The 14,349-nt window shown below is 51.2% G+C and overlaps 1 protein-coding gene across 1 annotated transcript in view; it reads left to right on the top strand.

The window, feature by feature from the left end:
* Positions 1-14,349, top strand: part of hmgcll1 (3-hydroxymethyl-3-methylglutaryl-CoA lyase-like 1) — a 177,830-nt gene that overhangs the window by 148,743 nt on the left and 14,738 nt on the right. The window lies entirely within an intron of this gene.

Genomic DNA, 14,349 nt, shown 5'->3' with positions numbered 1-14,349 from the left:
ACGTAGTAAACCACTGTTACACCTGTATTAGGTGATGTAAGGTAGGACCTGTATTACAGGTTCGTCGGTAGCCCCTGTCTGCTGGCTCCGCCCAGGAAGAGGAGTATAAATATGCGTGTCCTCTATTCAGCTGCCATTTCGCCAGCTGCTGTAGGAGGCCACGCATCTTACTGCAATAAAGCCACAGTTGTACCCAATCTGAGTCTTTGTACAAATGATCGTGCATCAATTTATTGCAGTAAGATTTTCTACAAGATGGACCTCCGAAACAAACCAGATCGCCTGCAGCTGGATCCGCAGTCGGCCGACGCCAGAAGATACCAGAAGAGACGCCAATCACTGGCTAGCTTGCTTCGAGGCTTACATAAACTCAGCGATCAACACACCGACGGAGGCTCAGAAGATACAGATCCTGTACTCAAGATTGAGCTCCAGCTGTTTCTGCTGATCCAGGACGCCCCGACTTACGCGGACGCTATGGCGCTCCTCAAAGAGAACTACGTGCAGAAAGCGAACTCACTCTTCGCCAGGCATGTACTCGCCACTCGTTCTTAACTCCCTGGTGAGTCCATTGAAGACTTCTGCTGGATCCTAATCCCACTCGTCCGGACTGTGACGGTCAGGCCGTCACGGCCACCGAACATTCTAATCTCCTCATGCGCGATGCTTTTGTAACGGGGATTGGGTCGGACCTCATCCACCAAAGACTGCTCGAAGGGGCCACGCTCGACCTAGCGGAGACTAAAAAGCTAGCGCTCTCCATGACGGTCGCCATACGTAATGCTCAGGCCTACCCCTCCGGCCGCGCGGCCCACCCCTCCTATCCCTAGTGGACCCTGCAAACGGCAACCCAGTCGGGGCCTTACCCAGCCAGTATGCCTGCGCCACACGCCAATCCACGCACCCCGGGGGTCCCCGATGTTATTTCTGCGGCCAGCAGAAGCACCCTCGCCAACGCTGCCAGGCTCGCACCGCAATTTACAAGGCTTGCGGCAAAAAGGGCCACTTCGCTGCAGTGTGCCAGGCCCGCGGAGTCGCCGCGATCGCCCCCTCACCCCTGACACAGCAGAACGGGCGGCGCCATCGTCGTCCGGGACCACGCGCGGCCAGGGGGCGCCACCATCTTCACCACACCGGACCACGCGCAGCCAGTGGGCGCCGCCATCTTCACCACCCGGGGCCACGCGCGGCCAGTGGGCGCCGCCATCTTCACCCCCCGGGGCCACGTGCAGCCAATGGGCACCGCTAACTTCCCCCCCCTCAGTTCGCATGCGGCCCATGGGCGCTGCCACCTTGTTCAGCTGCAGCAATGTGCGGCCCATGGGGGGCTGCCGTTTTGTCCCCAGCAGGATCTTCAGTCGCCGTCATCTTGTCTTCCCCACGGGGCATGGACGCCGACGACATCCCACGACCGGGACCCCCACGCTCTCCGTCTTCTGACACCAGTGATGATCAACCACAGCTCGCCTCGATGACGCTCGACCAATCCCGGCCACACAACCTGGCCACCACTTTGACTACGGTGAAGATCAACGGCCACGTGACCTCTTGCCTGCTGGACTCCGGGAGCACCGAAAACTTCATCCACCTGGATACGGTAAGGTGCTGCCCCCTCGCGGTCCACCCCACCAACCAAAGAATCTCCCTGGTCTCCGGATCCCATTCCGTCCCGATCCGGGGGTTCTGCACAGTCACCCTCACGGTCTGGGGCATAGAGGTCAGCGGCTTCCGCCTCTATGTCCTTCCTAATCTCTGCGCTGCACTATTACTAGGCTTGGATTTCCAGTGCAACCTCCAGAGCCTCACCCTCAAATTCGGCGGGCCCCTACCACCCCTCACTGTGTGCGGCCTCGTGACCCTAAAGGTCGATCCACCTTCCCTCTTCGCAAATCTAACCCCGGATTGCAAGCCTGTTGCCACCAGGAGCAGATGGTACAGCACCCTGGACAAGACCTTCATCAGGTCCGAGGTCCAGCGGCTGCTTCGGGAGGGTATCATCGAGGCCAGCAACAGCCCCTGGAGAACTCAAGTGGTATTCGTTAAAACTGGGGAGAATGGTCGTGGACTACAGCCAGACCATCAATCGGTACACGCAGCTCGACGTGTACCCCTCCCATGCATATCTGATATGGTCCATCAGATTGCACAGTACCGGGTCTTCTCGACGATTGCCCTAAAATCCACCTACCACCAACTCCCCATTCGTAAATCGGACCGTCCATACACTACTTTCGAGGCAGACGGTCGTCCATATCACTTCCTCAGGGTTCCCTTCGGTGTCACTAACGGGGTCTCGGTCTTCCAAAGGGAGATGGACCGAATGGTCGACCGGTACGGTTTGTGGGCCACTTTTCCGTCCCTAGACAACATCACCATCTGTGGCCAAGATCAGCAGGACCACGATGCCAACCTTGCTAAATTCCTCCGCACCGCCACTCTATTCAACCTCACCTACAATAAGGAGAAGTGTGTGTTCAGCACGACCCACTTAGCCATCCTCAGCTATGTGGTCTAGAATGGAGTTCTGGGGCCTGATCCCGACCGCATGCGCCCCCTCGTGGAGCTCCCCCATCCCCACTGCCCCAAGGCTCTCAAACGCTGCCTGGGGTTCTTTTTGTATGACGCTCAGTGGGTCCCAAACTACGCGGACAAGGCCCGCCCACTCCTTCAGTCCACCCATTTTCCCCTTACGGCCGAGGCGCAACAGGCCTTCGCCCGTATCAGAGCAGACATAGCCAAGACCGGGATTAACGCAGTAGACGAGACACTGCCCTTCCGAGTAGAAAGCGATGCATCAGGCGTCGCACTTGCCGCCACCCTCAATCAGGCAGTCAGACACATGGTATTCTTTTCCCGCACCCTTCATGCCTCAGAAATTCGGCACTCATCCGTCGAAAAGGAGGCCCAAGCTATCGTTGAAGCTGTGTGGCCTGGGAGACATTACCTGGCCGGCAGGAGATTCACTCTCCTCACTGACCAACGGTCGGTAGCCTTCATGTTCAACAACACGCAGCGGGGTAAGATCAAGAATGATAAAATCTTGCGGTGGAGAATCGAGCTCTCCACCTATAATTACGAGATTCTGTATTGCCCCGGCAAATTCAACGAGCCCCCAGATGCCCTATCCCGAGGTACATGTGCCAGCGCACAAGTAGACCGACTCCGGGCCCTGCACGGCAGTCTTTGTCAACCGGGGGTCACATGGTTGTACCATCTTGTCAAGGCTCACAATCTGCCCTACTCTGTCAAGGAAGTACGGACAGTCACCAGGGACTGCCAGGTCTGTGCGAGTGCAAGCTGCACTTCTACCGGCCAGACCGAGCGCGCCTGATGAAGGCCTCCCGCCCCTTTGAACGCCTCAGCGTGGATTTCAAAGAGCCCCTCCCTTCCACCGACCGAAACACGTATATTCTCAGTCTGGTCGATGAATTCTCCAGGTTCCCCTTCGCCATCCCATGCCCCGATATGACGTCCGCCACCTTCATCAAGGCCCTCAACACCATCTTCGCTCTGTTCGGTTTCCCTGCCTACATCCACAGTGACAGGGGATCCTCATTCATGAGTGATGACCTGCGTCAGTTCCTGCTCAGCAGGGGTATCGCCTCCAGCAGGATGACCAGCTACAACCCCCGGGATAGAGAGCGAGAACGGGACGGTATGGAGGGCCGTCCAACTAGCCCTACGGTCCAGGAACCTCCCGGCCTCTCGCTGGCAGGAGGTCCTCCCTGATGCACTCCACTCCATCCAGTCACTACTGTGCACCACTACAAATAACACACCACGTGGACGTCTTTTTGCCTTCCCCAGGAAGTCCACTTCCGGAATGTCACTCCTGACTTGGCTCACAGCTCCAGGACCGGTCCTGCTCCATAGACACGTCCGACTCCACAAGGCGGACCCGTTGGTGGACAGGGTACACTTGCTCCATGCCAACCCCCAGTATGCCTATGTGGCGTACCCCGACGGCCGCCAAGACACTGTCTCCCTCTAGGACCTGGCACCAGCTGGTTCCACCCATGCATACTTCCCCGGCCAGGCGCCATCCTCCCCTCACCCGGCACGTCCAAAATTAACCCCGCGAGGACCATCCCTCCTTTCCCCTGCCCACGCAAGAGGATGAGGAGGATTTCGGCACGCTCCCAGAGTCACCCAACATCAGGCCGGCACCGACGTCGCCAGAATCGACATCGCCACCACCGTTACGTCGCTCCCAGCGGATCGTCAAGGCCCCAGACCGATTGAACCTCGAACTGGCACCGGACTTGCAAAAGACATTTTTTTCCCTTTTTTTTCTAATAAAACACTGTACATAATTTTCACGACTCTAAATCATTCTACACCACCCCCCGCCGGTCTCATTTTAACAGGGGGTGAATGTGGTAAACCACTGTTACACCTGTATTATGTGATGTAAGGTAGGGTAGGTTCGCCGGTAGTCCATGCCCGCTAGCTCTGCCCAGGAAGAGGAGTATAAAAATGCGTGTCCTCTATTCAGCTGCCATTTCGCCAGCTGCTGTAGGAGGCCACGCATCTTACTGCAATAAAGCCACAGTTGTACCCAGTCTGAGTCTTTGTACAATTCATCGTGCATCAAGGAAATTAGGATAGAAAGAGAGAAAGTGGAGGTAGTTAAGTAGTTGGCACTTCTCAAAGCAGAAGAGTCACCCTGTCCAGATAGGCGGCGGGATCCTCCCCGCCGAAATCTCGATCAACGCAGGGGCGGAGAATGGCCGTCAACCCGAAATCGGTCCAATGCCGCTCCCGCAATTGTCCGGTCCCGGAGAATCGCGCGCACGGTATATGGGGCGCAGGTAGGGGGCCATTAAGAGAGGCCACTGCAGCGATTCTCCGACAAAAACTGGGCAAGCTCCCGACAGTGCGTTTCTAACCACGTTTTGCCTGTTGGGAACGGCCAGTGGTGGCTACGGACTCAGTCGGCGGCCGCCCTGGTGGGGGGAGGGAGATCCTTCACCGGGTGGGGGCCTCACGGACAGCCAAGCTAGCGATCGGGGGCCACCGATCCACGGACGCGCGCCATCTCGGTGGGGCCTATATTTTCGGGGCTGGTCTGCAGTGAGTCCGCCATGTTGCATGGGGCAGCCGCCGAAGGCTTTGGCCACAACCTTTCAATCCTACTTGGTTATTGGCGTGGCGCCAGGGGACCGAAGGATTGCAAATGTTACATTTTAGGGTAAAACAAAAGGAAAGAATCAGCTAACGTCAGTGGTGGGAAACCTCTCGAGGCAATAAATCCGGGCAAAAGAACCATAAGAGTCGGAGATAGAGTCGTACAGACTCATAACGTCAACACTGTTTCTCTCTTCATAGATGCTGGCGGACCTGCTGAGATTTCACCTTATTTTTCTGTTTTTATTTCAAATTCAGTTGTCGTTTGGAAAAACATGGGTTAATAAAAGCAAGCCATTATGGACTTTTTAAAGGCAAACTTGATGGCGTTCTTCAGTGAAATAATGGGGAGGATTGATGAAGGTAGTGCAGTTGATCTGTTTATGAACTTTCAAGCGGCATTTAATCAAGTACCACATAATGGACTTATTAGCAAACATTGAAGCCCATGGGATTAATGCAGAAGTGACAGCCTGGATATAAAATTGGCTAAGGAACAGAAAGCAGAGCGTAATAGTGAATGGCTTTTTTCAGACTGGAGCCAAGTAAATAGTGGTGTCCCCTCGGGATTATTAAGACCTCTACACTTTTTAATTCAAATTAACAACCTGGAGCTGGGAACAGGGAAGCATCATTTAAAAGTTTGCTGATGAAACCAGGCTTGGAAGGATAGTTGCAGACAGTCGGAGGAAATAAACAGACTGGTGAAATGGGCAAACACATGGCAGATGAAACGTAATGCAGAGAAGTATGAAATGATGCATTTTGGAAGGAAAAATGAGAAGAGATGCTATAAATGAAATGGTATAATTTTAAAAGAGTGCAGAGAAAGAGAAACCTGCAGATTCACACAGGCAAATCACTTGACGGTGGCAGGACAAGTTGATAAAGCTGTTCAAAAAAATCATGATTCATGACTAGGAGAACGTTCATTGCCTATTCCTAATTGCCCTTGAGAAGTTGGTGGTGAGCAGCCTTCTTGATCTGCTGCAGTGGTGTAGGTACATCCACAGTGCTGTTAGGAAGGGAATTCCAGTATTTTGATCCAACAACAGTGAAGGAACAATTATATCATTGCAAATCAGGAGGATTGTGTGGCTTGGAGTGGAACTTCCAGGTGATGATGTTCCCATGTATCTGCTGCCCTTGACCTTCTAGATAGAGGTTTTGGGTTTGGAAGATACTGTCAAAGGATCAGTGCTCAGTTGCTGCAGTAGATCTTGTAGATAGGACCATAAGGGGTGTGATTCTCCATCCCGCTGTACCCTTTTTGTGATGCGGCATCGCACGGGCATCGGGATTCTCCGTCTCTCTGGCCCGCGATAGGGCCGAGCAGCCGCCCGTTTACGGCCGGTTCCGCCGGCGTTAATTGGACCAGGTCCGTACCGTCGGGACCTGGTTCTGCGGACGGCATCCGGGGTCCTCGGGGGGGATCAGGCCCCGGGGGAGGGGGGGGGTGCCCCCACAGTGGCCTGGCCCATGATCGGGGCCCATCGATCCGCGGGCGAGCCTGTGCCGTGGGGGCACTCTTTCCCTCTGCACCGGCTGCTGTGGACCTCCGCCATGGCCGGTGCGGAGACGAACCCCTTGTGCATGCTCTGGGATGATGCCAGCACACGCTGACGCTTCCGCACATGCGCCATCTCGCGCCGTCCGGCGGAGGCCCTTCGGCGCTGGTTGGCATGGCGCCAAGCCCCTTCCATGCCGGTTGGCGCGGCACCAATGCCGCCACCGCCGGCCTAGCCCCTGAAGGTGCGGAGGATTCTTCACCTTCCGGGCGGCCCGACGCCAGAGTGGTTCACGCCACTCCTCGGCGCCGGGACCACCTGCCCCACCGGGTAGGGGAGAATCCCACCCCTGATTCTTGTACATTGTTCCACAGTTCAAGTCTCTGCCACAAATGGAAAGATCCTCTCAACATCCATCCAATCAAGTCACCTCATGTTCTAGTCAATATGATCACCTCTCATTCTTCTAAACTCCAATGGGTATAGGCCCAAATTGTCCAACCTTTCTTCACAAGATAAGCTTTTTATCCCCAGAATGAGTCCAATGAACTTACTCTGAACTGCTTCTAATGCAATTATATATTTCTTTTCAAATTAGGAGACCAAGCACATACCCAGCATTCCAGATGTGGTCTCACCAAGACCCTGTACAACTGCAGTAAAACTTCCATATTTTTATATTCCATTCCCCTTACGATAAACACCAATATTTGCGTTCCTACTCACTTGCTGTACTTACATATTATTATGTTTTCATTTATGTACCAAAACACCCAGATCCCTCTGGTCCACCAAATTCTGCAATCTCTCTCTATTTAAATAGTAGACTGCTTTTCTATCTTTCATGCTAGACTGGACACATTGTACTCCATGCCAATTTATATACCTGCCCATTCAACCTGTCCCTTTGTAGACTCTTTACCTCCTGTTAACAACTTACTTTCCTCACTATCTTGGTGTCATTGGCTAATTTAGCAACAATACATTAAGTCCCCTCATCCAAATCATTGATGTAGATTTAAAAAGTTGAGGTCCCAAGCATTGATCCCTGTAGCACACCACCACAGGGTACAGCTTGCCAATCAAAAAAGACCCTTTATTCATATTTTCTGCTTCCTGTTAGCAAATGAAACTTTTATCAATTCTACTATGTTACCTACTGCATCATGTGCACTTATCCTGTGTGGGAATCTTTGAGGTGGCACCTTGCCAACACCTTATCAGATAATACATGCTAATGCCACTGTGGTGGAGGGAGCAAATGTTGAAAGTAAAGGATGAAGTACGAATCAAGTGGCCTGCTTTGTCCTGCATGGTGTCCAGCTTCTTGAGTGTTGTTGGAGCTGCAGTCATCCAGGCAAGTGGAGGGTATTCCGTCACATCCCTGACTTGTGCCTTGTAGACGGTGGACAGGCTTTAGGGGGTGAGTTACTCGATGTGGAGTTCCCAGTCTTTGACCTGCCCTTGTAGCCACATTGGCTAGTCCTGTTCAGTTTCTGGTCAACGATAATCCCCAGAATTGTGGTGGATTCAGAGATGGTAATGCCATTGAAAGTCAAGGGGCAATGGTTAGATTATCTTTTTTTGGAGATGACCGATGCCTAGCACATGTGTGGCGCAAATGTTTTTTGCCACTTGTCAGCCCAAGCCTGGAAATTGTCCAAGACTTTCCGCATTTGGACATGGACTGCTTCGGTATCTGAGGAGTTGCGAATGGTGCTGAACATTGTGCAGTCATTAGTAAACATCCCCACTTCTGCCCTTCTGATGGAAGAAAGGTCATTGACGAAGCAACTGAAGATGGTCGGGCCTAGGACACAACTCGGAGGAACTCCTGGACCTGAGAATATTGACCTCCAGCCACCACAACTATCTTCCATTATGCCAGTTATGGCTCCAACCAGTGGAGTGTTTTCTCCCTGATTCCCATTGACTCCAGCTTTGCTCAGGCTCCTTCGTTTGACACTCGATCAAATGCAGCCTTGATGTCATGGACAGTGACTCTCACCTCACCTCTGATGTTCAGCTCTTTTGTGCATGTTTGAACCAAGGCTGTAATGAGCTCAGGAGCTGAGTGACCCTGGCAGATCCCAAAATGAGCATTCGTGAGCAGGTTATTGTTCAGCAACTGCTGCTTAATAGCCCTGCTGATGACACATTCCATCTCGTATTAAAAGCTTGCATCGGTAGGGACATCATTTAATGAAAATAAGATGTTAAAAGACTGCTTTGGAATCACATAAGTGTATTCTTACACTTGTTCAGAAGAACCTTGCAGTTAATTAACACTGCCATCTGCTGTTTCTCTCAGCATCACACATGCACCAATTGAAAATGTCATTGCATTCCCAGTTCCTTCCAAGCTTGTGACGAACAGTTCAAGACTTACAAGTTTTCTAGTTTTTGTTCAATCCACAGGTTACACGTTATTATGCTGGTTAAAATTGTTTAAATAATTAATTAATTAACTACATTAATGAAAACAAGTAGTGACAGCGTTGGGCTAAATTTGTATTTATGATGGGAGCGACATGGTGGCACAATGGTTAACACTGCGGCCTCACCATGCCAGGGCGCTGAGTTCGATTCCGGCTTTGGGTGACTGTGTGAAGTTTGCACATTCTCCCTGTGTCTGCGTGGGTTTCCTCCGGGTGCTCCGGTTTCCACCCACAGTCCAAAGATGTGCAGGTTAGGTGGATTGGCCATGCTAAATTGTCCCTTGGTTTTCAAAGATGTGCAGGTTATATGGGGTTACTGGGATAGGGCGGGTGAGTGGGCCGAGGTAGGGTTCGCTTTCGGAGGGTCAGTGAATAATCGATGGGCTGAATGGCCTCCTTCTGCACTGTAGGGATTCTGTGTGTTGCAGAGAGTAAATTTGGGCGTTGATACATTATTTCTCTGAATTTTCATGTTTGTAAAATTTGATCCATTGAATATTTTGTTGAAGAAGCCTATGTATTTGTCAATTGTTTGCAGGATTTAACTGTATTAGAGGAAGTTTATTATCCTTCGGTCAAAGAAGGTTAAGGGGAGATTGAGAAGTCTCAAGATTATCACAAGTTTTAACAGAGTTGACAAGAAGAAAGTGCTTCCACTGGGAGATGAATCAGTCACCAGAGGACAGAGAGTGGAAAAAGAGCCACAGAGAGGAGATGTAAATAACCTTTTTAAATCAGCAAATGGTTTTGATCTAGAAGGTACTTTCTGAACAGGTGCTAGAAACTGCGTCAATAGTAACTTTCAAAAATAAGGTAGATGTCTACTTGAAAAGGAAAAAATTGTATAGCCGGGGGGGGGATGCGGGGGATGGGCAAGAAGAGAGATATGGGGCTAATTGGATGTCCCTCAAATAACCAGCATAGGAACATCACACTAAATCGCCTCCTTGTGTTCCGCAAGATTGGATGGTGAGCATTTTACAGCACAGAATGGGCAGTGGGATGGGGCGGGAAACACTGCAAGGGTTAGTGTTGAGTCGAGGTCATGGTGACATCACATTGGGATGCACGTTTATGAACGGCTTATGGCAAGTGATGAGGGGGCACTGCTCATGAGGCGAAAATGAGCAATAAAGAAACTATTAAGTTGGTGAAGGAGGAAATTGAATCAGATTTACAGGCCGCTCCACATTTTATGGTAATCCTATGGGAGACATAAGAGGGTCAGAATCTTGGCACGCAATGGGATGGAGGTGGTAGTCGCTGGCCCCTGGGCTTTGGGTAGTTGTTTCTGGCTCCTGGCTGTTGGAGAGCATTCCATGGCTTCTGGCTACTGGGGGTGGGTGGAAGGATTATGGCGTATGGACTGTTAGAGCCATAGAGGTCGACAGCTCAGAAAAGGGACTTCAGCCCATCGTGCCTGCACCAGTCAAATACAGCCACCCATTCTAATCCCATTTTTCAGCACTTGCCTCACAGCCTGGTATTCCTTGGGATCACAAGTACACGTCTAAACACTTCTTAAATGTTATGAGGGTCTCTGCCTCCACCACCCTTTCAGGCAGTGAGTTCCAGATGCCCACCATCCTCCGGGTGAAAATATTTTCCCCCACAGCCCCTCTAAACATCCTGTCCCTAACTTTAAATTGAGGGGCATGGGTGGGGGAGAGATTTATGAGGCGGAATTCTCTGATAATGGGGCTATGTCCCCACACCCGCGACAAAACGGGCGCGAACCACTCTGGACTTTTCTGGAGAAAGTCCAGAGTGATTCTCCTACCTGAGGGGGGCAACAGGGCCCCGGAGTGCTCCTTGCATCTCCGACTGCCAATACGGGGCCCTGTACTTCCGACCGGGGGTCCGCGCATGCGCGAGGTGGTGGACTGCGGTGGCGGCCCCACCCAACATGGCGGACTCACACAGCAGTCCAGCCCCAGCAATATAGCCTCCCCCCAAATTGTGCATGCTCGCCGATCGGTGGTTCTCGATCACGAGCCTGGCTGTCCTGGAGGTCCCCCCTGGTGACGGATCCCGCCGCCCCCCCCACCAGGGCGGCCGAGGACTGAGTCCGCAGCCACCACTCCAAGTGACCGCCGGGTGGAACCATGAGTGAACCACGCCGACGGGAACTCGACCAGTTGCCGACAGAGAATCGCTGTGGGCACTCTTTCAAGGGCCAGCAACCCCGCGCTGCGTCAACCCCGCGCGCGCGCGATTGCCATCGATTCTCTGATCTCCACAGATTCGTGGGAGCGCCGTCGGACCCGATCGCGGACCTGACGCCCATTCTGCGTCCCTGCGCCATGGCCTTTGGGCTATTTGGGTGGTGTCCCTGAATGCAGAAGGCTCGCAACAGATCCAGAACTGGGACAACTGGAGAAATAAATGCTCACAAGGAACAGAACTGCTTCAGGATGATGGAAAACAGATCAAACACACCAAATCAGTGCGCTACTTTAGGTAGTAGGATCTATCACTGACAACATCATGGCAATGTAGGAAGGTGGTGAGATTTCAACTTCTTATGAAGAATCCTGCAGGCTTTTGACTCTTACTTCAATATCCATCAGAATTTATCAATAGAGACGGCCAAATGTAATAAGAGAAATTAAAACCAGGTGAATACTTGGGTTCATTGAAGTAGCCACATTCCAGCACCTTTTCGGGAAGACTGGTACGGGAATTGAACTCGCGCTGCTCACCTGCCTTGGTCTGCTTTAAAAGCCAGCTACTTAGGCCTGTGCTAAACCAGACCCTGGTTTCTTAAATGCTCTTTCTGCCCCAATTCCCTGGTTATCTGGATTGTAACTTGTACTTTAGGAAACCTGCCTCTTAACAGCTCCCATTCTGTGGAGCTGAGAGATGTTCACTCCCTGAGGTTGTATCTCCAACTGCTAACAAATGAGCTAAAATAAGACTTAAAAGCTGCTCTACCCGACAAGGCCCCAGTGGCTGAGCAACACCCACATGCTTTATGCCTTTTATTTACTCTTCATGTTGTAGCCCTCTCTAAGCACAGTAGAAGCATAGTCAGAACTTAACCAACCCCCACACATACAAAGGTCCGGAAACATTAAATTAAACACGCTTAAAATCAAACCTACTTCTAATATTTACCAATACAGATCTACTTCTCTTTAAACTACTTTTGTTTTCCTAACCATCACCATATGTCTTACAGACAAGAGATGATTTAATCCTAATAAAAGTAGTGGAGATTGCGAGACAGTAGTAACATCGCCAAATATATTTGGTACAGCATGAATTGTACAGGGCCTGGTATTCAGAGTATCACATCTGATGAGCATATGCTCATGCAGTGCCTACAATAATTGTCCATTCGCATTGGATAAACATTGCTGAGATGGGGAAGGGGGCAGGCGGGACGGGGAATAGGGAGGATGGATGAGATTTCTTCTGCCAATATGTTGCTTGAAGATTGGCCCTTCAAATGTTTTAAATTTTTCCTGTTTCTGAGTGTGAATTCTTTCCCATGAGATTTGAGCATAAAATGCTCTATTTTATAGTGTTCCCATACATTCTAAGACCTTTAGATCTCTATTGAGAAACCTATTTTCTGGCACCTTTGCGTCATAACGAAATGTAAAGAAACAAAATAATAGTGAAGCTAGAATTGACATTGAAGATGATTGTGCAGATTGATAATTGTGGGGGAGACAGTGGTAATGTCCCTGGAGGGGTAATCCAGAGGTCCAGGTTAATACTTTGGGGGACACAGGTTTGAGTCCTCCCTTGGCAGCTGGTGGAATTTAAATTCAATAAATAAATCTGGAATTGGAAGCTCGGGCAGAATTCTCCGACCCGCCCGGAGGGTCGGAGAATCGCCCGGGACCGGCGTAAATCCCGCCCCCACCGTGGCCGGAATTCTCCACGGGAATCGGCAGGGGTGGGAATCGCGCCGTGCCGGTCGGCGGCCCCCCCGCGGCGATTCTCTGGCCTGCGATGGGCCGAAGTCCCGCCGCTGACAGGCCGTTCCCGCCGGCGGGAATCAGAGCACCTCTGGTGCCGGCGGGAGCACGCGGCGGGAGCGGGTCCTGGGGGGGGGGGGGGGGGCGTGGGGCGATCTGACCCCGGAGGGGGGTACCCCCACGGTGGCCTGGCCCGCGATCGGGGCCCACCTCGGACGGGCCTGTGCCGTGGGGGCACTCTTTTTCTTCCGCCGCCGCCACGGCCTCCACCATGGCGGAGGCGGAAGAGACCCCCTCCACCACGCATGCGCCGGGGTAACGTCAGCAGCCGCTGACGCTCCGGCGCATGCGCGGACTCGCGTTGGCCGGCGAAGGCCTTTCTGCCAGCCGTGGCACCGGTCGGTGGGGCGCCCACAAAGTCACTGCGAATATTTGTGAAATAGTTGACAGCTGAAATAAGTATTCTGAATTGTCAAAATAAATTTGTTGGAGCAATGGTTGAAAATAGCCTGTGCAAAAAAGACAGACTTGCATTGATTTAGCACCTTTCACAACCTCAAGGCATATCAAATCATTTTACACCCAATTAAATACCTTTTTTGAAATGTGGTTACTGTGGTAAAGTAGGAAATCTAGCAGCCAATTTTTGCATAGCAAGCTCCCACAAACACCAATGGGATAATGATCTGGTTTTGGTGATGTTGATTGAGGGATAAGTATCAGCCTCGATACAGTGATAACTCCTCTGCTCGGTTTTTGAAAAAGTTGTTTCAATGTGGATAGAAATCTGAACACCTTGTTTTAACCAATAGAACTACACCAGAGGGTTTCCCTTTTTTAGCAAGCAAACTTTATATAAAAGGCTGAAGAAAACAAGCACTGTTAACAATATGGTTAATATCTATGTATGTTATACACTCAGGTCTGTGTCTTACATCCCTCAAGATTTCTCTTCGAAGATACATTAATCTTAAAGTTATTAACTTCTGTAGTGACCACCCATTAGTATGCCACAGTGTTCTGGAAAATTCTCCTCAGCTCCAGCTTCCCACCTCAGAGGTAAAACTTCAGTTTACCATCTCTTGACTGTGAATGTCTCAGTCCCTTGTTCAGGTTACTTTTTCAATACTTCGAAGCTAAACCGCTTGTTGCTTTTTTTTAACCGCAACACTCTGTAGATTCTCCCACTCGTTCCAAACTAGGCAACCGTCCAACTTCTGCTCCCTCACAAAATTCGAACAGAGGTTAAGCCTCGCCCATATTCCACATGGTCAGCGATGACGTTCAGGTTTTACCCTGAATACTGTGCGCGTCTATTGAACTATAAATGACTTTGGTTATCTCTGA

Source organism: Scyliorhinus canicula, chromosome 6, assembly GCF_902713615.1.
Source record: "Scyliorhinus canicula chromosome 6, sScyCan1.1, whole genome shotgun sequence".
In the NCBI taxonomy this organism is placed as follows: domain Eukaryota; kingdom Metazoa; phylum Chordata; class Chondrichthyes; order Carcharhiniformes; family Scyliorhinidae; genus Scyliorhinus; species Scyliorhinus canicula.
The sequence above is the reverse complement of the archived record's forward strand: the minus strand, read 5'-3'. Positions and strand labels throughout refer to the sequence as shown.